Source organism: Neomonachus schauinslandi, chromosome 8 (genome assembly GCF_002201575.2).
Source record: "Neomonachus schauinslandi chromosome 8, ASM220157v2, whole genome shotgun sequence".
NCBI classification, from domain to species: Eukaryota; Metazoa; Chordata; class Mammalia; order Carnivora; family Phocidae; genus Neomonachus; species Neomonachus schauinslandi.
Window position 1 is genome coordinate 75,060,069 of NC_058410.1, and position 25,083 is coordinate 75,085,151.

At 39.0% G+C, this 25,083-nt stretch overlaps 1 pseudogene; it reads right to left on the reverse strand.

Moving 5' to 3' along the window:
* Positions 1 to 813: 813 nt before the first annotated feature.
* On the reverse strand, positions 814 to 16,356 carry LOC110583565 (annotated as a pseudogene).
* Between the last annotated feature and the right edge of the window lie 8,727 nt (positions 16,357 to 25,083).

The following is a 25,083-nucleotide window of genomic DNA, read 5'->3' on the forward strand; positions in this document are numbered from 1 at the left end:
GACTGTATATAAATTCCACAGCTCACAATTTTTTCTTTGATAGTCTTACAGGTATTGATTTATTGGGTTTTGGCATTGGATTCTATGGAGAAAGCTAGGTCAGCTTTATTTCTTTTCTCTCTTCCTATCTATTGCTTGAATTTTTGCCTGGCTGTTACCAACATTTTGGGCTTATTTTTAAAATTCAAGAACTTTTCTAGGATATGTCTCAATTTTGATCATTGTGGATTAATTATTCCTGGGTCAGTGCGTACCCTTCTCCTGTAAAGAAAAAACTTGAGGTTAAACATGATATATTTGTTAAAAAATGTATTATTTAAAATGTAAGTAGCATTCTACAAATGCATAATAAAAGCTTACATTTCCATTAGCACTACTCATTCAAATCTATTTTGTACTTGTTTACGCTGATATGAATGATAGATGATAAATGTTTATAGGTCTAGTCTACCCAACAAAAGTTTGATGGTAGTTGATGCAAATCATTCCAGGTTTTTTTCTGTGCTTTACTTTGTCTCATCTTCAAGACAACCCTATGTGTAAATTCTATTTTATCCTTATTTTGTAGAGGAGAGATTGAGGCTTGGAAGAGACAGGTAGCTTGCCCATGTTAGTGAAAAGTAGAGCCAGGATGTAAATCTAAACCAATGGACTCATAACCACTAGATCACTCAATTGTCTAGCTATTTAGATACCTCTTTTGATGCTGAGCTATTACTCAATCTATCACTGTATCCTTCTTATGAAAATCATGTATTTAAAAGTTTTTGAGCTTTAGATCCAATTAGTTCTCAACTACAGGTGATTTCGTTTTCAGGGGACATTGGTCTGAATGTCCCGAATGTCTGAAACGTTTTTTGTTGTTATAACTGGGGCAAGAGGTGGTGGTAGAGGCCGAGTAGAGGCCAGGGATGCCATTACACAGTCCACAATGCACAGGACAGGCTTCACACAAAGAATTATCTAGCCCAAAGTGTAGACAGAGCTGCTGTTGAGAAAATCTAACTTAGATGCTGTTTTTCTTGAAGGAAAAGTCCTCTTTCATACTTGTATAACTCCGTGTAATTTAATATAGTGTTATGACTGAGAAGATGCATAGAAATGTAACTATTAATTTAACAAAAATAATATTTAGATATATTTTTTAAAGTTCCAATACTCTTTAGAATTTCATTCCTTCAGTACAAAAAGGACAAGCTGTATCTTATTCAAGATTTGACCTGTTTTTTAAAAAATTGCTTCTTTTGGGCGCCTGGGTGGCTCAGTCGTTAAGCGTCTGCCTTCGGCTCAGGTCATGATCCTGGGGTCCCGGGATCGAGTCCCACATCGGGCTCCCTGCTCAGCGGGAGGCCTGCTTCTCCCTCTCCCACTCCCCCTGCTTGTGTTCCTGCTCTCGCTGTCTCTGTCAAATAAATAAAATCTTTAAAAAAACAAACAAAAACAAACAAACAAACAAACAAACAAAATTGCTTCTTTTTTCTTTCCTTGATGTAGTTTTATACCAATAAATATTTCAGGAATAGTTGTCTCATCATTGAATTAAAGGGAGGCTGCTCATTAAAGAACTTCATCCCATTACTGATGAAGAGCTCCAAATTAATTATTTCCTGATTGCATAGTACAGTATTTATGAAAATTAGGAGTTGTTCATTTTTCTTTGGGGATGGAGAAAGAGGTGGTTACAATAATGAAATTGGACAGAATTGTCAGAGTTTCTATTTAAAAGACCATTTTATTAATTAGCTTTTCTCTCCCTTCAGGGGATGAGATCAACACTGATTGAGATTTGCTCAAGATCACTTTCCTTACAGGAAGCTTACCTTTCAATTTCACTCCACACTTTAGAGCAAATAAGAACACTCATACACTATCATTGTAATAAAGTCTGGCCACCCCAAAGACAAGGCCCACTGCCAAAATGATAATTTAAGAATTTCTCTCTCTCTCTCTCTCTCCTCCTCTTTATACCCTCCCTGCCCCCCATAAGCCACATGTATCCAAAGCAAGAACTTGTATTGATTGCCTCTGGATAGGGGTGTGGAAGTGTGGCACAGAATTCTAAGCACAGTATCTTTTAAAAAGTAATTTAGTGATATGTCCAACAAGGAAGTTCCTAAAACGTGGCTTCAGTATTCAAAACTCTATGTTTGCAATTCCCCTATAGTACAATACCAGAAGCTCCCACTCACATACTTGGGAAGTTTTAAAAGCATTTCAGTGAAATGATTCCTACTGTAGGTTTCCATGAGCTCAGAAAATGTTTTTTTTTTTTTTTTTTTTTTTTAAACTGGTGATAAATCTTTCTTATCTTAATGAGCTCTCTTAGTAATTGAAGGAAACTGATTTAGGAAGGATGAATTGTACATTTTAGAACAAAAATAAGGAGTATATCCAAGGTGTTTATCAGTATGAATTCCTCTGAGAGCTGGTAAGTGCTCTTCCTAACAAGTTTTCCAGCTAAAGGTTCCCATTAGCAGCTGTTCGGTCATTAATTGTCTTCCTTAAACAAGTAGTCTCGGAAAGGTTTCATGGCACCCGAGTTCTTTCTGTGTATCTCCTCCATCCAAATTCAAAGGCATCATTAGAACATCTGGAGGACAGTATGACAGATAGCACAATCCTTCCGGTACATGTACTTCATGTGTCTCTCGATGTCTTCTTAATTAGGATGCAAAGTAGAAGTGACAGAGCTGTTGCTGGTGAACAGGCAGCAGTTGACACTTCCATGAGAGGGGGCAGATTTAGCAATCGGGGCTGTAGCATAATCATTCATATGTCCTGACAGACAGGAACACTTTTGAAAAGGAATGTTGCAAGGTTCTTTGCTCGTCTGATGTCATTTCCTTGCTACATTTTGCAGTTTTGTGTGATGAGAATAAATGGGGCTACTCAGGTGCCACCAGATCTCTCCCTTCTAAAGCACTCAGAACTGAGTTCAGAGGAGTTGGGTTTCCTTAGGAGACAGTGGGGAGAATTGAGATATTTCTTTGGGAAGGATAACCTGTGTGTAGTCGAGTAAAAATGTCTTCAAGTCAGTCTAGAAGCTCTTGGTGAGGGAATTGATTGCATGCATTAACTAATTAGAACTGTTAACGTGTGAAGGGTAGGAAAGTAGACAAGACATTCGAGATACGGTGCCAGAGTACTGTTTGTAAATTTTAGAACAAAATCATACGCGTCTGTAAATTGGAAACTGGTATCTCCCCTCTTATTGGTAAGATGGCTATAATGGACAAAGAAAATGTGATTTTTGTGCTATATTCATGGAACTCTATTATATCAGACAGAAATGGGAAAAATCAGTTTTGTCAGCTGGTGAAAATTCATCAAATTGTATACTTTTCTGTATATATAAAGTTAATAAAGCCTTAGAAGAAGTCACTTACCTGTTACATTCTCACAAAACCAACTGAACAGAGTAACTTTTGCGCCCTTGTAATTGACCAAATTTTTAAAATTTGCTTATTTACAATTGAGGTGGGTTGTTTTCATACTGGATAGAACATGGTGTTGATGTCCCACTATTTTGCCAATTGTTAGCTATATGTGAGTTTGGGCAAGATCTGCCCTTCCTCTGAAGCTGACTTTCTCCATCTGTAAAATGTGGCTAATAGTATCTGCCTTGTAGAAGTGTTATGAGAATTAGTGATCCCTGGCATCCAGCATTGCATCTGGCATATGGTAAACCCACCATAATTGGAAGCTAGTAACGTGATTATGATGATGATGGATGACAGTGATAATGTAGCTTATAGTCCTGCAGGAAATGGAAGCAAAACAAGTTTAATGTAGCATAAAAACATATTCAGGTAGTTGTTCAGAAAATTTACATTGAATACTTACCTGCTGTAAATCACTGTAGTAGTAATTTGGGGAAATATTAAAAAGAATTGAAACTAGCTCATGCTGGTTGGGTAGGGTCTCAGATTAATCTTATTGTCCCAGACCTGGTATGGGATGTTTCTGGATTCAAGTCCAGGCATTGGCAGTCTGCTTATCAACGGAATGGCCAGGACCATCCTCTCTGGACCTCAACTTCTTTAAGTACTCAAACACTGAGAGGGACTGTACTCTGTCTCCAGCCCATGGCTGAGCCTTTGCCAAAGTGTCTCCCAGGCCCGGGTTCTCAGGGTCAGAGAGAGAGACATGGAACCATGGTTCTGTTGACCCTCAGACTTCAGATGCTCCCTGCTATCTGGGCTCCTGCTGCTGATCTCCCAATTGATGGGATTGTGTTCAATATCAGGCCTGAAAAAGGGTATATATCCTTTAGGTTCCTTTATCCAATGTCCATTAGGCTGTGGGCTATTTCCTTTTGGGGCCAGTTGTAGGCTGGCCAATTACTGTAGCCTCCATTTCTACCCCAATTAAAATACTCCATCTTTCTTATTTGTCTTTGAGCTCCTTGGAAAAATTTTACTCACCTCTGAAGGCCCAGAAAAAACATTATCTCCTGATGAGTTTCTGTCTGGCCTTTCTAGGTGTAATGTAAATCCTTACACCAGGATTTTCATTCCTTTTTTATGCCCAGAATCCTCATTTCATACTTCTCTAATAGCCTTCATCACATACCATGATATATGGTTGCCTGTGTAAAGATGGCGAGTTTCTGGAAGGCAGGAAATATCTAACATATTCTGTGTCTACTGAGATTAGAACATATTGGCTGATTAGTAAGTGCTTGTTAAATGGTGCTGATTTTAGGATCTTATTATTTACCTCAAAACTTATATATAATTATTATAGTCAATCCTAGGAAAATAGAATAAAAGTTGCTTACATTCACTTTGGAATGTATGGAGCCAAAGGGAGGAGGCAAGGAGGTGGGGGGCTTATAAGTGAAGGTAGATATGTATAATGTTCTGGGAATTTATTAATGATGCTATAAAGCATCTCAGTTCTCTCTGCTCAGCTCCCTACTGGAATTTCTGCATCACTTGAAAGCTGTTGTCTGGTTCTCGTCTTTCCCTGTGCATCAGTGGGGGAGGTAATTAAGTGTTCCAAAACCAAATTACGTTTCAAAATTCTATCTTTGTGTGGTGTCAGGTTTAAGACAAGGGGGAAATGCTTTCTTTACTGATTTTTTATCATTGTGGGAGGACATTACAAATTTCTTGGCTTCTTTCTCTACCAGACCTGTGCCTCTCTTGGGCCCAACCAGTGTTAATACCCCATTTCCCTTCCTCTCTTCCATTAAAGTTACTCCGATGGTATCTCCATGACATCCTTATTTTCATAATTCCACCTCCAGTGTTTTGTGACAAGGAGACTGACCCACCACACACATGAAAGGAATGGCCTGTGAAAAGAGACTGAACTGGGAGTCAACAGACTGGAAATCTAGTCCTGGTCCTTCAGTGGGTGGCCTTAGGCAAGTCCCTTAACCTTATGGAGCATCAATCTCCCATCTGTAATGGGAGCCATCATATCTATTTCATGGTGTCTAGAGATGAAACAGGTGACATTGGTACAGTGGCTAGAACACAGTAGCCATTCAATAAGTCACAGTAGTTGTAATTATTCTTGTTGCTATTATTATTACTATTGTACCCTTGGATGTTCTCTCTACCATTGTGCGCATAGCTTCAACGTGGGTATTTTCTTTCCTAAATTTTATTTGACCTCTCACTCTCTCTCTATTACCATATCTCTAGTTGCCCACAAAAGATGTGTGTTCTGCTTCTCCTAAAATCTCTCACTGACATGATTCATGATCTGCCCTCCTCAGCCACTTCAGCTTCCTTTCCTCATTTCCATGAAGAGCCCCCACATTTTTCTAGACGCTGCCCACCCCGCAGGAGACATGGAGCCATCTCTCCTTCATTGTTCTCCCTACACTGAGCTCTGAACAATTCTTTCTTACATCTCTCCCTTTCTACTATTACCCTCAAGTCCCAACAATTGTTATTTTAGGTTTTAAATCATTTCAACAGCATGCAATACTAGGCTTTCTGTCTTCAGTCTTCTCTTCTAATTCATCCTGTACACTGTTGCTCAGATCTTTCTCCTTGAAGACTGATTTCGTCATGCCACTGGGTAATTCAAGAATCTTCAAAAACTCTCTGCTCTATCATGCAAAGATCTTCACTTTTTGGCCTCATTCTTATTTTCAAGTAGTGACAAAAATCATTTACTCCCAATTTATCAAAAACAAGTTAGTATTTTGACAGGAGAGGAGTACTTAACTCTCTCTCTCTATATATATACATATACAGATTTTTTTTTTAATTTTAGGAAAATCATTATGTAACGTATTGACACCCTGCAGGATCTCAGCTTGAATTTCTGTCCTTCTCTTCAGCCCTGAAGTTGGCATGGCCTCTAGGCTGGTAGAATTCTCTCTCAGAACTTGCTTTTTTTCTCCCTGGGTAGAGTCCCATGGTCAACATCTCCTTAGATCCAGAGCTGGGCTACACTTCAGCTCTGGCCAGTGGCTTCTTCTCCCGGACCCAGTCAGCCTGTGTTGACTTCCTCTATGAAGAATATTCTGACGAGGACAGCGCACAGCTCACTAGCATGAGGTGGAGGTGACAGTGAGCGCGAGGTTGCCAGAACAAGTCCATGGCACTTTCCTGTTCCACAGAGTCTGTGTGTTGTAGGGGCCTCCTCCTCTTTGCTATTTCTGGTCTCAGTGATGGCTCTGGTTTGATAACTTGCTAAACAGAGGTGATAGGCCCTGATCCCAATAAATATCATAAGCCTTCTGGGCTCTGTTCAGATGCCTAATGGCTGTCCCTGAGATATGGGTCTTACAGAATTCTAGTTCTTACAGGCTATGATGATAACCCTAAGGAGCTCCTCTCCTCTCTGTTTCAAAAAGCAGTGACAGTACTATTCCACTTTTACTTGACCCTACTGTCTTCTGGCAATTTCCTTCTTAGCAACAGGTTAAGGGGGAGCTTTACCTCGCCCAGTCTGTTTCCTCTGTATCTGCTTTCTCAGCTTGAGCTGGAGCCCTTATTTCTGTAACCTGCTGAGCCTTGTCCTGTTCTGCCTCCTGCAGCCGCTGCTGGGTCTCAGCTGCAGGTCTTCAGCAACAATTACTGAGAAAGACAAATACGTTTCTCCAAAAAGAAAACAGTTTGCAAAGTCCAGCCCTGCCCAAATCACCCAGCGTGTAGATTCCCACAGCAGTGTTAAGTGTCTCCGTTCAGCATGACTCAGGTGTCCAGAAATTGGTCAGTACTCCCAAACTGAGCACTCTTCTTTAAAAAAATAAAATAATAATTGCTCTGGATGTCCCCCACTCACCACTTCAGTTGACGAGTTTGAATTTGTGCTGAAGTCTTTCACAGGTTCCTTCACTTGAAATTTTTTAAATGACTATTTAATTCAGTGTTAATGTCCTCTGATCCTTTTAATTGTTGGCCACTTCTGACTCTCAATTCAGGACCTCCAGTTTCTCAGCTTCCAGAATCCAGGTAAGGTTCTGGCTGAGCGATGCTCTTAGTCACAAGCTGTGCCTCCCTCCCTCACCCTCTTTCTCCCACTTTGCCCCTTCCCTCTGACACCTCCTGTACCTCTTTTCCTCATTCCTCTAGAGCTCAGCAAACTGGTGTTGCATTTCCCCCCTCCCCAGATTTTTCATTCCTTCTTCCGGCTGTAGCAGCTTTTGCTGCTTCTCTCATCCCCTCTGCCAACTTTACAGACCTTGCAAACACGGCTCTAGAGCTGCGGTCTCCCAGGAGGGTAACTAACACAGCTACCACTCCTGTAGCCGTGTGCAGTCCCCAGAGCAGTTTGGTTTTTTTTTTAGATTTATTTATTTGAGAGAGAGAGCATGAGTGGAGGGGAGCGGCAGGCAGAGGGAGAAGTTCCCCACTGAGCAGGGAGCCCAATGAGGGGCTCGATCCCGGGACCCCGAGACCACACCCGAGCCAAAGGCAGACACTTAACCGACAGCCACCCAAGCACCCGGATTTGAAGTTACCAAATGAGCCTCATGTAGCTCAGTTCTCTTGTCCTGGGGGATTCCACAGAATTTAAAGACTTAGCACTATTGTAGCTTGCACGTGGAGATATTATGGGATGGGCGCTCTGCTATCTATTTCTGTAAACTCAGTCTTCCCACAAAAGTGGTGTCTTGAGAACAGTAGTTCTTTAATTTCATTTGGAAATGCTCACATTTTCTTTTCTTTTTTTTTTTTTTTTAAGATTTTATTTCTTTATTTGACAGAGAGAGAGAGCACAAACAGGGGGAGTGGCAGGCAGAGGCAGAGAGAGAAGCAGGCTCCCCCCAGAGCAAAGGAAGCCTGATGTGGGACTCGATCCCAGGACCCTGGGATCATGACCTGAGCTGAAGGCAGTCGCTTAACCAACTGAGCCACCCAGGCGCCCCGGAAATGCTCACATTTTCCACTCAATTAGTACCGCTTTAATGGAGGCAGTGACTGAAGGAGGACGGTGTGACCCAGGGCGTGGACTTCAGTCAGGAGAAAGGGAAGGAGCTGGCCTCAGTGAGCCCAGCCCCAAGCCCCCTGCCCCTGCCCCCCATGCTGAAGCAGTGGATCCGTGTGGCAGCCTGAGGCCAAAGGGAAAACCAGTCACACCGATCCTGTCTGTATTGAAAAGTTGGTATTTTGTTCATCATGGATTTTTTTGCATTCATTTTGATTTTTAAAGCATCGCACTGTAGTATCTAACTTGATTTCTGCGTATTTTGGCACCCCACTCACGTTGCTCTAGGGCCAGTCTTATGCTGGGGCTCCGTCATCAAACATGGCAATCTTTTGCTTGTGAATTTATGTGTTTGCTAAAAAATGGAAAGTAGAGGGGCACCTGGCTGGCTCAGTCGGTAGAGCATGTGACTCTTAATCTCGGGTTTGTGAGTTCGAGCCCCACGTTGGATGTGGAGATTACTTAAAAGTAAAATCTTTAAAAAAATTTTTTTAAAAATAATTTAAAAAAAGGAAAGTAAAGATCCACTGACTTGGAGCAGTAGCTATGGAACTTCAGCAAGCATCCGACTCACCTGGAGGGCTGGTTAAAACACGGATTGCTGGGTCCTGCCCCTGACTGAGCAGGTCTGGGCAGACCAAGAATCTGTCTTTCTAGCACGTTGCGTGTGAAGCGGACATTCTGCACCGACTGCTTTAGGAATCACCGACTTGGGGGTTCCTCTGTGTCTGAAATTATTCAGCATACATGAGGTGGGCACTCCAGGTGGGTTCCCTTTATTTCATCTCTGAAAATTTTCTTTCTTTCCTTTTTTTGGTGTGTGTATGAAAAAGAAGCAGTAATACGTAGAAATGAACCCAAATACATCTAATCTTATTTAAGACCATTCTCAACGTTTAGTTTTTTTTACAGTGACTTCTTTTTCAGGGGAAAAAAAATATGTTTTTTTTGTGGGCAGGGAAAACGCAATTAACTCTTGAAAGAACTCTCTATTTTTTAAGTGTACAATCTGGTATGTTTTTACAAATTAACAGACTTTAGTTTTTAGAACAATGTGAGGTTTAAAGAAAAATTGAGCAGAAAGTATAGAACATATACTCCTCAGCCCCAAACACATAATTTCTCCTATTTAACATCTTGCATTAGTGTGGTACATTTTTTACAATTGATGATTCAGTCTTAATATTGATCCATTACTATTAGCTCCAAAAATTTGCATTAGGGTCACTCTTTGTATATTCTATGGGTTTTGACAAATATGTAATGACGTGTCTCTATCATTACAGTATCATATAGAATAGTTTCACTATCTTAAAAATCTCTTGTGCTCCACCTATTAATCCTTCCCTTCTCCCTCCTCCTGAACCTTTGGCAACCACTGATCTTTTTCCATAGTTTTACATTTTCCAGAATGTCATTCAGTTGGAATCATACCGTATGTTGCCTTTCAGATTGGTTTCTTTCACTTAGCAACATGCATTTCTGGTTCCTTGATCTTTTTGTGGCTCTATCATTCATTTATTTGTTAATGAAAAATATGCATTGGATGAATGTACCACAGTTTATCCATTCACCTGTTGGACATCTTGGTTGCTTGTAAGTTTTGGCGATTATGAACAAAGCTGCTTTAAACCTTTGTGTGCAGGTTTTTGTGTTAACGTAAGTTTTCAACTTATTTGGGTAAATACCAAGGAGCTACACTGAGTTGTTTTTTTTTTTTTTAAAGATTTTATTTATTTATTTGACAGAGACAGACAGAGCGAGAGAGGGAACACAAGCAGGGGGAGTGGGAGAGGGAGAAGCAGGCTCCACATTGAGCAGAGAGCCCGACATGGGACTCGATCCCAGGACCCTGGGATCATGACCTGAGCTGAAGGCAGACGCTTAACTGACTGAGCCACCCAGGCGCCCTACAGTGAGTTTTAATCATCACTGTGATTCCAGTGGAAAAATAGTGGAATGGGCAGACAGTCCTCAAACTGAGCACTGCTGGTACAGTGACTATTGCTTGCCACTTTTTATGGAGTCAACGAGTTTATTCCTATAAGATGCTCAAATAAGTGCCTGGCAAATAGTAAGCACTCAGTAAAGGTCATCATCATCATCACAGTTACTAGGTTCCAAACTCTGTGCTCGGAGCTTCATATACTTTTCCTCTTCTCAAAAAAACTTGGCAAGTAAGGACTCCTTTTTCTTGGTTTTCAGGTGGATTTCTGGAGCTTAGGGAGATTAAGTAACATGTCTAATGTCACACGACTAGAGAGCAGTAGACCAAGACATAAACCCAGGCCTTTCTGATGCTGAGGCTTTCAAAATACTTCCATGGCAAGGGGAGAGCAGTTTACTAAAAACACTGGGATTTTTAAAAAGGCATTTTGGAAAAACAAAAAATGAAGAGAAGATTAATTCTATCAACCCTTGTGGAAAAAAAAAAAAAAAAAAAAAAACAACCCCAAACCATTGTGCTATAATTACATGCCCTAATCATGGGTCTAACTGTTGTAAATGGTTCATTCTGCATATTTGTACAAATTACAAAATGAGTTGTAATTATTCCCAGGTTGTATAAGTGACAAGTGACTATATGCTTCCTGAAAAACATAATGAAATGACTTGTCAAGTACATTATTCTTATTAAAGCAAAGGAATTCCAGCTCACTGATATTAACTTGTACCCAACCCCAAGGTCAGCCCTGCAGTCAGAGCCATGCCTTTCTAAACTGCCCTGCCGTCTCTACCACTTCCTGAGATTAATACATTTCTTTACCATTTTCTCACAGTCTTGGGAACGCCACCTTCAGTATAATGTGGTGGTTAAATGCTTAGGCCCAAAAGACAGAAGGGTGTAGGTTCAAATTCTATATTTACCCTTTATGAGCTGTGCCTTGATGTGGGGCACATTACTGCTAGGCCTTGGTTCTTCATGTGTGCAGTGGTGATACAGTGGATCCTGACTAAGGGGTTGTTGTAAAGAGAAATGTATACAATGTGTAAAGGAATACACACATACTTAGCACGTGGTCTGGAACCTAAAAAGGAATCAGTACATGTTGCTCCTGTGATTAGGGCCCAATTCTCATAAATGCTCTTCAAATGGTGAGTCAGAGATTCAGCACCTTGGGGAAATGGGGGTGAACAGGTATGGAAACAAGAGAGTAGACTGTCCACTAAGTGATATTTTAAAAAATTCGTTAAGCATTTAGCAATCAAAATTTTATTTCTAGACATTTTACACAGAACCAAGGAGACACAAAACAATGAGACAGGTCTTCTGTCCTCACAGAGGTCACATGTCGGGGGAGGGGGGGATAGGCATATGAATGTATAAACTAATAAACTGTAAAAAGTGTCATAAAAAAGGTGCAAACACTAGGGTGCTGGCTATTTTTGGTCTCTGGTGATAGTAAACCACAGAAGAGCAATTAAACCTGCTTATAGTCACTTGATAGAGACCCGCAGCTGAATTCAAATCAATGCAAAATGAAGCCTTCCAGAGGCAGAGTGAATATTCCACCCACAGAGTTGGTGCATCCACAAATCCGGCTGGGAATGTGGCCGCTACCGCTTTAACATTGGCACACACGAAGGGGGTTCTAGTCAAATTCTGGGCACGGCATCGTTCTAATTTTGGTTGTTGATAGCACACGCAAGAAAAGAGCACAATATCAAATACTGAAACCTTGTTTAATGCTTCAGTGTCACATTTCAAACCAAGGGCTATTAACCAAAAGAGCCACACGACTCCTGGCTACCTCGAAAAATAGCCTAATAACTTGATACTGAAATGAGAAGATGAGAACCATAGGCTAGCTGTGAAAGACTTCTATGGCTCTCAAGGGATGGTGAGATCCTTATATAGACACTGAGACTCCCTTGTGAACTTCCTGTGAGCTGCTTTTCTGTCTTAATCAACTTTGTGTCCCTCAGGTCCTAGCAAAGGTCCTGTCACCCGGACTCTTGCCAAAAAGTTTGTTGAGTATACGTGGATTGAGTTATTAGATTTTAAAGACTTGCAAAATACTGTGCCTTATTTGGGCTAAAAAAATTATCTTAATTAAAGCATAAGAGGCCTATGATACAGAAATAAGAATGAATGCTTGGGTAATTCAATATTTTTTAAAGGACCATAAATTAACACTCTAGAAAGTATCTTTGGCTAAGTGCTTTCGTATGTATTTATATAAATAAATATAATTAATGAATTATAATAAACACTGGCATTCTTCCTTTTTATAGGAATATAATGCTAACAACTATCCATGGGGAAAATGTTTTAATTTTTTTTCTTCCAGAAGTGATTAGCATTTTGCTCAATTGTCCATTCTCTTGACTAGTTTTCATTAGTTTTACTATAAATTTGTATTATTTTAAATTTTTAAATTAGAAAAATTGCAAAATTAATACTTGTCTAAAAGAAACGTAGGAAGTAAAAATGGAAATCTTTCATTTCCTCCACCTACACTTGATTCTGACGTTTTGGTGTACAACTTTTCAATCCTCTTTCTAATGTATGCATAAACCTACATCCACAGTGCATACTTTTATATTCATATAATATTTTAACATAAAACTGATCATGTTACATATTTGTCTTCTGCAACCTAAAGGCCTTTTCTTAGTTCTCAGTCTCTGTACAGAAGTCCTAATGTAATTATATGCTTATTTCTATGTTTATTTATTATCTTCCCCACCAGATTATGAGCTCCCTAAGAATGGTTATTCTCCAATGTGTGCCTAGTGCTTAACACAGTTCAAGTACATAATAGTCCCTTGATTAATATTCACTGAATAAGTGAATAAAAACCATTTTTATGAAAAACTGTAGACATTCTTCTGTGAGGGCCTTGAGTTCCCCTTCTGTCTTTCCAGCACGTGTCCTTCCAGGGTCTACCAGGATTCCTGCGTGGATACATTACCATCTATTGGATGGTAATACCAATTCCCTATTGGTGAGGGCCCACCCTCATTTTATTTTTCTCATTTTAAGCTAGTCTTTTATAAAAATGAAAGTTTTATCTAGGCATGTATCAGGCTGCTATAAGAAAATACCACAGACTGGGTAACTTACAAACAACAGAAATTTATTTCTCACAGTTCTAGAGGCTGGAAGTCTGAGGACAGGGTTTCAATATGATCAAGTAAGGGCCCTCTTCAGGCTGAAGCTTCTTGCTGTGTCCTCATGTGGTGGAAGGGGGTCAGAAGCCCTGGTGGATCTCTTTTATAAGAGCACTGATCCCACCCATGAGGGTTCTACCCTGATGACCGATCACCTCCCAAAGGCCCCACCTTTTACCATCACCTGTAGGGGTTAGGATTTCAACATGAATTTTGGGGGACACAAACATTCAGACCATAGCAGCATAGTAAAAATATTCAAACAAAAAGGAAAAAATATATATAAAATGAAAAACAAGAGTTGTCATCTCTCCCTACCCCTAATTCTATTTCTCAAAGGGAGTACTAGTATTTTCAACTGTTTTTATTTTGTATCTTTTGGGGCTCTCCTTTATAATTTAGATAAAATATTTATGATTCATAATTCAAGATTTAGAGTACACCTTTTAATCCTTAACTGTGAAAGATGAGGAACTTTGTACATGTAGTTTCTTAACCACAATCCCTTCAATTTCCTTTTTTTTAATTTTTAAAATGTTTTAATTACAAAAGTAACAAAACTCAATTTTTTTTTTGATGTAGTGTTCCATGATTCATTGTTTGCATATAACACCCAGTGCTCCATTCAATATGTGCCCTCTTTAATACCCATCACCAGGCTAGCCCATCCCCCCACCGCCTCCCCTCTAGAACCCTCAGTTTGTCTCTCATGGTTCATCTCCCCCTCCAATTTCTCCCCCTTCATTTTTCCCTTCCTACTATCTTCTTCTTTTTTTTTTAACATATAATGTATTATTTGTTTCAGAGGTACAGGTCTGTGATTCAACAGTCTTACACAATTCACAGCGCCCATCATAGCACATACCCTCCCCAATGTCTATCACCCAGCTACCCCATCCCTCCCACCCCCCACCACTCCAGCAACCCTCAGTTTGTTTCCTGAGATTAAGAATTCCTCATACCAGTGAGATCATATGATACATGTCTTTCTCTGATTGACTTATTTCGCTCAGCATAATACCCTCCAGTTCTATCCATGTCGTTGCAAATGGCAAGATTTCATTCCTTTTGATGGCTGCATAATATTCCAGTGTGTGTGTGTGTGTGTGTGTGTGTGTGTGTGTGTGTGTGTGTGTATACATACACCACATCTTCTTTATCCATTCGTCTGTCCATGGACATCTAGGCTCTTTCTACAGTTTGGCTATTGTGGACATTGCTGCTATAAACATTGGGGTGCATGTACCCTTCGGATCACTACATTTGTATCTTTGGGGTAAATACCCAGTAGTGCAATTGCTGGGTCATATAGTAGCTCTATTTTCAACTTTTTGAGGAACCTCCATACTGTTTTCCAGAGTGGCTGCACCAGCTTGCATTCCCACCAACAGTGTAGGAGGGTTCTCCTTTCTCCGCATCCCCACCAACATCTGTCGTTTCCTGACTTATTAATTTTAGCCATTCTGACTGGTGTGACGTGGTATCTCATTGAAGTTTTGATTTGGATTTCCCTGATCCTCTTTTAAAAAGGCTTATTCTTATTTTTCATGGCCAAAGTCTATAACGTTTACAATCTGATCTTTAGCTATAATTCAGCATTCCCTGATTTTTCTGCAGATTGTTTCTTAAAAATTTAAACCCAAATAAAAATAACACAGTTATTAAATATTCTTCATTGCCAAGTCAGGTTTTCTTTTTGCTTTAAAAAAATAGAGAACTGAGAAGAGTCTCTGAACTCTACATACAGGGAAAAAATATATCCCATTTGCCAAAGAACATGGATTTGCTTCTTCAGTTTTCTTGTCTTCTTGTAGATAATACTCAGTTTCCATGGTTCCTTATATCTCATTTCATATTCTTTCTTGCACTCCTTTTCTGTTTTGCTTTTTTCTAGAGAACTAGTTTTCCTATGGGATGCATGAATGTAAACTTTTCAAAACCATACAGAGCTGAAAATATTTTATTCTTATAATATTTGATAATTCAGATAGGTATAAAATTCCCACTTGAAAATTATTTTTCCTTGGGCCTTGGGAGGTGTGTAACTTGGTATTCTAGAATTCGGTGCTTTGATGAGAAGCCTGTTGCCAGTTTCATTCTCATTTCTCTGTAGGTAGGTGGGAGTCTTGTTTTAGTGAAGTAGTTCATGATTCCAAGTTGTTGCTATTTGCTGATTGAATCAAATAGCTCTAAAAAGCTTATTAAATAACTTCTTACTGTCACTTTTTTTTTTTTTAAGTTTTGGGCATTTTCCATTGATCTTCTGTACTGGAAATTGAAGATTTATCATTCTTTTATCAGTTCCCCCAAGCAGTCTTCCATTCCACCCATCTTGCTGATGAACTTAGAATTTTGATTAGGTCAATATTAACATTTTTTTATGATTATGACCATGTAAACTTTATTCAAAGCTATCTTGCACATCTTTTTGCTCTCCCTAGAGTCATTCACTTCTTTTTTGTTAGGTTTTTTTTTTAACATAACCTCAAGATTTTATTGTCTTCATAAAATAACAAAATATGAAGCTTAGACTGGATCAGTTGACCCTTCCTCTTCTTATCTCCTTCCAGTTCAAAATGCTTGCATCTCTTAATAGCCAGCATTCTCTTAGATCTGCAGCTGGGCTTGACACATTCAAGCCTCAGCACAATCTTCTTTGTAGTTTTAGTCTTTTTCCAGAAAATTGGCTTAGTCTGCCCACCATAGCCATTCTGCTTCCTGTCATTATGCTGCTTTCCCTGGGCATAAAGAGAATCTTTGCCTTTCCTGTACTGTGTCACTTTGTGGGGTTGGTGTTTGCCGCACTTCTTGTAGAAATTTTTAGGTTTTAGGAATGTTCACCATGTTTGCGAGAGCACTATCGGCTCGGAAAGCTTTCTTTAATGTTAGTTTTAAAAATATATTTATCATTGATTTATATCCACACTTTCTGCTGATTCTTAAATATTCATTTGATATATATATTTGAGCACATGTGGTATGCCATCAATTTTGTCTTTTTGGAGAATTCCCTCTGGAAATTTCTGAACTTCTCTAATTTGGACCTGTTTCTTTCCCAGGCTTGTTGCATAGCTATCATCCTGGGTCTCCCCTCACCATCATTTTGGGAATTTCCTCACTGCATCTGGGTTGAATGCCCTGTTCCAGAATCTCACATTTTATTTCTTATTTGACTCGCTCAGTTTGGAGGAATGCCTCTTCCTGCAGCTTTCTGAGAAACAATGCATGAGATACAAGTTTTGACATCTTATGTTTCTGAAAATATCTTTATTCTACCCTCATATTTGACTGATGATTAACTGGATTTAAAATAAATTCTGTGTTGGGGTGCCTGGGTGGCTCAGTCGTTAAGCGTCTGCCTTCGGCTCAGGTCATGATCTCAGGGTCCTGGGATCAAGCCCCGCATTGGGCTCCCTGCTCCATGGGAAGCCTGCTTCTCCCTCTCCCACTCCCCCTGCTTGTGTTCCCTCTCTCGCTGTGTCTCTCTCTGTCAAATAAATAAATAAATAAGATCTTAAAAAAAAAATAGTGTTGGATTCTATTTCCCTCAGAATTTTTGAAGGCATTGTTCCATTTTCTTCAAGTTTCCAGTTTTGACATTGAGAAGTATGATACAATTTGATTCTTTTTTTTTTTTAATATGCACACCACCTATTTTTAGCCTCTGAAAGTTTTTAGGATTTTCTCTTTGTTTCCAGTGTTCTAATATTTATCCATCATATGTCTAATTTTAAGAGATGTTTTTGCCTCACATGGTTCTTATTAAAAGCATCCTAATCTTATTTTATGGCTATAGTATTTTCTATTATTTCTCTGAGAATATTAAAGAAGTATTTTTCAAAGTTTTCTTTAAAACAGACTGTTTCCTCCAACTTTCTTTATTCTGGATATAGCTTTGATCTTTCCGGTTATACTTTCTTCACGCATATATATATTGATCCTTGGTTCTATGTTCATTTAAGAATGGGTCACTAAAAAGCTGGTGGGAAGCTTTGTGAACGTAGTTGAGGCTATTGACGATTGGTTTTCCAGCAGGGATATTGACCAGGCAGTTTAATTGGGGAATTCCTGATGTCAGTATCCTTTGGTCTGTTCTTTCGGGTCACCTTATTTCTCAGAGAAGAATCTTCTGGTGTTCTGTCTGAAGGGAAAATGCATCACTGAAAACATTTTGGGATCCAGGTGGGAATAGGGCACTGGGTCTCAAGATTCTGTATATACCTATCTAGACTTTCACTTACTTCTCTGTTTTTTGTATGGTAACTCTTCCCTCAGCTGAATCTCATTTCCCCCCAGTCAGAAGATTCTGTTTAGTTTAGGTACCCTAAGTCAGTAACTATTTATCTTTCTGTTTCTACCTCCCCAAAATTTTGTTGTTATAATCTTTCTTCATGTTCTTTTTATCCTCATTAATATTTTTTATTTTAAAGATTTTTAAACTCATTCATATTTATTGTGATTAGCGATATGCTTGGATTTATTCTACATGCTATCTTTTTTGTTTTCTAGTTTCCATTCATTTAAAAACTTTTTTCCCTATGTTTGCTCTTTCTTGGATAGATAATTTTTCTGTTCCATTTCCACCTCCATCCTAAGGTTTGGAAATTTTATAATCTTCATATTTTTAATTTCTTTTTTTTAAAGATTTTATTTATTTATTTGATACAGAGAGAGAGAGACAGCTGGAGAGGGAACACAAGCAGGGAGAGTGGGAGAGGGAGAAGCAGGCTCCTGCCTGAGCAGGGAGCCCGATGCGGGGCTCGATCCCAGGACCCTGGGATCATGACCTGAGCCGAAGGCAGACGCTTAACGACTGAACCACCCAGGCGCCCCTATATTTTTAATTTCTGGTGGTTGGTCTTAAAAATTTAATAGCAATGAACATTTATCTAGCAATATTTTTAAGTCAATATCTATATAATTTCTCCAAAAAAGTTAAGAACCTTAGAATGCTTATCCCCAGCTATTTCCCATGTTGAGATTATCTGAGATTTTAGTTCCAGATTGTCAGAAATATTTATATATTTGACATATTATTTTATTTATATCATTATGTTTAATATATTGTATTATTATATACCATGTATATAATAGATAATATATATTTATATGCTGTAATTATATATACTATGATACATTTAATGATATAGTATATATATATTATAGTATTATTCATATTATTATTTTTGCTTATCATTGCTTTTTTGGATCAAACTCTTAGATTCATTTTTTGCTTGCCCTTTTTTTGTCTTTTTTTTTTCTGAAGTAAAACTGAGTCATTCATTGAGAGTTTATTGGTTAAAAAAAATTTCTGATTCCTTGTATGTTCAAAGATGTCTTTATTTTGATTCACTCTTGAATGATAATTCGCTGGGCCTATAATCCTAGGTTAATTTTCCCACATGATTTTTTTTTTTTTTCTTTTTAAGAGAGAGTGAGTCGGAGTGGTGGGGAGGGGCAGAGGGACAAAGAGAATCTCAAGCAGGCTCCATGTCAGGTGTGGAGCCGGACATGCGGCTCGATCTCTTGACCCTGGGATCATGACCTGAGCTGAAATCAAGAGTTGGAAGATTAACCAACTGAGCCACCCCAGCGACCCCCCCCCAGAAGTGAATTTTTAAGAGATGGATATTTTTGCATGTACTGTGGATGATGAAAAGGCCTATGTCAGTCTGATAATTTTTTCTTTATTTAGAATCAGGATATTGTTCTTCTGTGAAGCAATTGAGATTTTTGTCTCTATCTTTGGAGTTCTGGGTATACACTATAATGCGTCTTTTTTTATTCACCATTTGGCACTTGGGTCCTCCCATCTTGGAGATACCGTCTTCAGTTGTTGAAAATTGTCTTCCATTATTGCCTTGAATATTTCTTCACTTCAATACTATATAATCTCCTTTCTGGGATAATAATTAGATAAATATTGAAACATCTGGGTCTAACCTCTGAGCCTCTTAACTTTTTTTGTTGTACATTTGATCTCTTGAATTGTGTTGTGCAAGAATTCCTCATTCTGATCATCTAGCTCATTAATTTGCTTTTAATTGTCCATTTTGCTGTTTAGCCTAGCTATTGAATTTATGTTTTGATTTAAACGATCACATTTCTAGTTGCCAAGACCTACACTTGATTTACTTTATAGATGTCATATTCACTGTTAGGACTTTGAGGACATTATTTTTTCCTATCCTAAAGGTTTATTCTGTTTGCTCTATTTCCTCAGGGTGCAGGTGCTTCTGTTTGCTATGTTTGGTGATGTTCTACATCAAATACTGGTGCTTCATGGTTTTGTATTCTTCTTTAGATTGGAGCCTCCCTGTTAGCCTGTCCATGAAGCCTGCCTTTGGGAGAAGGTCAGTGATCAGAGGACAGGTAGACGTGCTTATATCCAGAGGACAGTGGATACCAGTTTCTCCTCCTTTTACCCAGGGCTTTGTTCTGTGTCCAAGACCCAAGTGCTGCAGTCATAGTTTTCATGGGGCTAGCATTTCTGTTGCTCAGCAGCACAGCCCGAGGGTAGGGTGGGGCTCTTGTCTCCTCAGCTGCCCCAAGGCCTATTTCTCTCCCCAGTAACTGCCAAGTCTGGTCTTCAAACACCCTAGGCCTCCTTCCTCTTTTCTCTTTAGTCCTTTTTTGCAAGTGTTTTGGTTTGTGGTTTCTTTCTTTGATCCCTTTGACTTCTGTCTTTCATGAGTCCTCAAAGTTTCTGGTTCCATGAAGGCGCTCCTTGCTTTTCATTGTAGAAATGAATACTAAAAATTTTTTGTGGCAGGGCGCCTGGGTGGCTCAGTCGTTAAGCATCTGCCTTTGGCTCAGGTCATGGTCTCAGGGTCCTGGGATCGAGCCCCGCATCGGGCTCCCTGCTCAGCGGGAAGCCTGCTTCTCCCTCTCCCACTCCCCCTGCTTGTGTTCCCTCTCTTGCTGTGTCTCTCTCTGTCAAATAAATAAATAAAATCTTAAAAAAAAAATTTTTTGTTTGTGGCTATTATTTCTGGGGATGGTCCGGGAGGGTAAGGCTAACAGCTGGTGCTCAGTCTGCCATCCTGAATTTGAAGCTCCTCAACTTCATAAAGGAGCAGTTTTCAACTGGCCTTCTATGGCAGTGTAGTATAGATGGCTATTGGAAACATCTTTTCTAGAGCCAAACTGTTCCTGGGTTTGGATTCTATCACTTAATAGCCAAGTGACTGTAAGTAAGTTGCTTAATTTCTCTGTGCCTTAATTTCTTTATTTAACAAATAAGGATAATAATAATACCTGCTTCAGAGAGTTGTTGTAAAGATTCAATGAGTACCTGGCTTTTTTAGGTCCTCAACAAATGTCAGTCCTTATAACTCCAGAAATTGGAAGGGGCTATTTGGCTCAACTGGCATTCAGCTCTTTGTTAATTACCTTGATGAATGCCTCAGGTTCCGTTCCTGCTTTTTGTATTAGTTGACCTAAATCTTGAAGTTTCATTGAGCATGGTAGTTTGAAGTGCTGTTTTCCCTACCCTGTTCCCTTTGTTCATTTGATCATATTTGCTTTCTCTCTTCCTGGTTCCTTTGGACTTTCTGTTCTTTTGCTTGATTCCTTTCCTGCCAGCATTGTGATAGGTTCATTAAAAAAAACGAATCACTTTTCTCCCATTTCAATAGGACACAAGACGAGGAAGGATACAGGATGCATAAGCTCAGTTTTCCATCTTGAATCTGCATCCTGGCTTAGGAAATGCCGAGCTTCCCAGCTAGCATTGGAGTGTAATCTGTGGCCATTGGCAATGACACAGCATTTTATCCCTGAATACTGCACTGAATCGCAGGGTTTTTGTTTATTTGTTTGTTTTAATTTGCTTGCATTTCAGTGACTCACAGTTTCTTCTTTCTGTGGCTAATCACAGAACAGCACAGATATTTATGAAACTCAGCTACCCATTCAGACTAGAATATTGGCACTTTCAGATCTTCAGCCATAAGGCTGAGCAGCAGGTTCTGTTTCCAAGCTAGCTTCCTCAGTGTCTCACGGCCCCACACATTCTATTTCTCCATGGTTCACAACTCGGAAAACATGATTCTTTCAGGAAATTTTTCTTGCATCGCTCCAAGAGCAAACGCAAAGTCTAGGACTAAGTAAACCTCTTTAAAGTTTAAGATGGAAAAGGGCAAAAAAAGAGCAGAGTATAATAAATACAGATTGATTTGAATTTACTAGATTAGAAGCTACTCACTGGTTTAAAAAGGCCCATTTTCGAAGAGATTGCCGCAAGCTCTATTAATGGATACTACTCTCTGTAGGAAATAGTGCAGCTTCTGTGTTACTAACACTTGCCTTTTATAAATAGGCTTTGCATGGAAACGAATTTATGAGTGATAATAATAATATGTATTATTTAAGATAAGAGCTTAACTTGCAAGTGCTATATAGTCACTTCCATTCAATAGTTAAAATAGTTTAACTGTTAAGTGTGGTGCTGGGGAAAATGTTTGGGGCTACAGAGAATTAATACACAGATACCCTTCTGTCTGTCTCCAACCAAGTAAAGAGAGTCTTTCTCTTTTCTGAAATATAATAATCTTAGATTTAGCTGTGTGGAACACATTTCTGTAAGTAAAGACATCACTGATTGTCAATCTGGAGAGAAATACAAATAGCTACTGGAAAGCTATTATCCAGATCCTTAAAACTATGGTTTTAGCCAGAACTTTATTACAAAGACATTGCTTTCACATCTGTAATTACTACGGTGTATAAATAGCCCCCAAATTAAAGCACAGTACTTTCTTTATTCCTTCCGCTTGGGAGATTAAAGTAAATTTGACACCAGGGCAAGGCCTCGTCTATAATACTCTCACACCACTATGCCTACTTTGCTCAATTTAGACCCAAATGGATTGTATCAATCTGTATATTTTTTTGGAGGATGTCTGCAACTAGGTGCTAAGCATTAGATGATTTTAAAGCTTCAGAACACTGAATCTTGCAGTTTTGCTCTCTTATGCCCAAATCAGAAATACCCCATGTGACTTCCATTTGTTTTACTCATTACCAAATTAATACTAGGGATGGGTTAATAAGTTAGGTTAAAATGAATCCCACCTTGAGCCTTTATTAATTAACTGACCCTAGATAGTTTTAAAGACCACAAGAATTTGAAATGAAATGGGGGGGAGGGATAGATCTCTGTTCAGTTGTGACTTCTCCATAGATGGTGGCCCTATTGGTATTTAAAAATTGGTATTATAGCAGAATATTCCTGACAGCTTTCCTACCTTGGAATGAGAAGGCTTATTTGTCCCTGGAGAACAGAAATTTCCAAACTGTCCCAGGGATTTCTGAGAGTTATCTGGGAGCTCTTGGGGGCTGTGGAGGAGGTTGGTTGTTGGAGAGAAGGCAGCTGGCTCAAGGCCAGACCTACCCTGTTCCAACTCACACACCTTCACCATCACATACTCAGAGATTCTACTGATTTTATAGAGATTGTTGTGCTTCAATGTAAATTTTCAGTTAATAAAGATTGTCCACCTCAAAATAAAATAAAATAAACAAATAAAACCCCCTCCTGTTTGGAAACTGGTGCTTTCAAAGAACATGTGTGATTCTTTCTGAGAGTAAAATGGTCTAAGAATTTTGAGATTTTCTGAAAGAAAGATCAGTCTGATGGACTGAAAACTCACTATGCTCTGAATTCTTCTCCAGGGATTTGGGGTGGGTGGGGGCAGCAAGAGATTTAGAAACCACATATATTTGATCAGGGACTGGATATATCTAGCTTCAGGTTCAATTTGTATTCAGACTCAACCAACATTTGCAGAATTCTTCTTTATTGTATGTCTAGTCCCATGCTAGGAGTTTTTATTCATGTTATCTTGCACATTCCCCAAGGCACATTTGAGGTATGTATTATTATTCCTATATTATACTTGAGGAAACAAGTGCTCATGAAGAATAAATGTTTTGTGCAAAAGCACACAACTCCATAAGTGGTAGGGCCAAGATTTAAACCCATCTTCTTGGAGCTTTCTTCTATAACATGATTTGGGTCTTAGACCCTAAAATTAGAGTTTATGCATTATATCCTACTTCCATATTATTTGCACTGTTCATGATTAAATATAATTCCAAGTATATGAAATTCTGGAAAAGGCTAGATTATGGAGACCATAAAACCATCAGTGGTTGCCAAGGGTTAGGGAGGGGGAGGCAGAGCACAGAGAATTATACGTTTGCCCAAACCCATAGAATGTATAACACCCAGAGGGAACTGTAATGTAAACGGTGGGCTTTAGGTGATAATGATGTGTCATTGTAAGTTCATTGATTATGACAAATGTACCACTGTGGAGTGGGGGATGTTGATAATGGGGGAGGCTATGCATGCATGGGAGTAGAGGGTATACAGGACAGTCTCTATACCTTTCCTTTAATTTTGCTGTGAACCTAAAGGAATATAAAGTCTTTTTTTAAAATATTTTATTTATTTATATGAGAGAGAGTGAGAGAGAGCACGAGCAGGGGTAGTGGCAGAGGGAGAAGCAGGCTCCCTACTGCACAGGGAGCCCGATGCAGGACTTGATCCCAGGACCCTGGGATCATGACTTGAGCTGAAGGCAGATGCTTAACCAACTGAGCCACCCAGGCACCCAGTATATAAAGTCTTAATTTCTTTTTAAAGAGCAGTATTATTTAATAGTAAATACTGAAAGTATATTTATTATAGGCAAAAAAATTCTACTGTGGGCGAAATGACTCATTTTTACAGTGATTCCATGGAGATGCCTTTGCATTTCCTGGGTATTTCTATCCTTCCAATAATAAGCCAGAGCAACTTTGGGAAGTCAGAGTATAAGGACACCCAGATTAAAGAACTCCTGGAGCTGTTCCAGAGGATGAAGGAAATTACTTGTACCCCACCCCCCAACATTCTGAGGGTTTTCCAATGGGTCCAGTATTAATAAAGTGCATTTTAAAGGGATACAGATTTTAACCTGAAAGAAATTGCCCATCTAGTTTGCATGCAGGTTGTATTAAAAAGTAGATTTCATTTACGAGTGTTTATTTAGGTTCTAGTAAAGTTTTCTGACTTCTCAACATGATTATATTTGATAACGTCTTAGTATTTAATGTGTATTTTCTCGAGTTCTAAGATAATAACTATCCAAACTGTGCCCAGGAAAGTTCTTTTCTTATACATCAAATATATTGTACCAAATTATGATGCTTTCTCAGCACTATGTGGTTTTATTGTGTGTTCTTGCTTTTTAAAAAAATTGTATTCTTAATTTGTATTTATAAAACACTAAGCACAAGCTGGCTTGTTAAATATAAGAGCTACTGCAAATATTTCTTTGAAGAAATGAAAACACTGAATCAACATTGCTGCAGCAAAGATGGAAGCTGAATGTGTTTTCTCCTCTCGTGTCATTGGATGGCCTCTGCTTTGTTCTTGAACATTCCCTGAACGTCACTGCAGATTTCCCATATCTAGCCTATCTATAATATTTTTGGACAAAAGAACATTTATAGTTTACTATACATATATACACATACATGTATGCATATATACATATGTACATATCAGACCATAATTTCCTG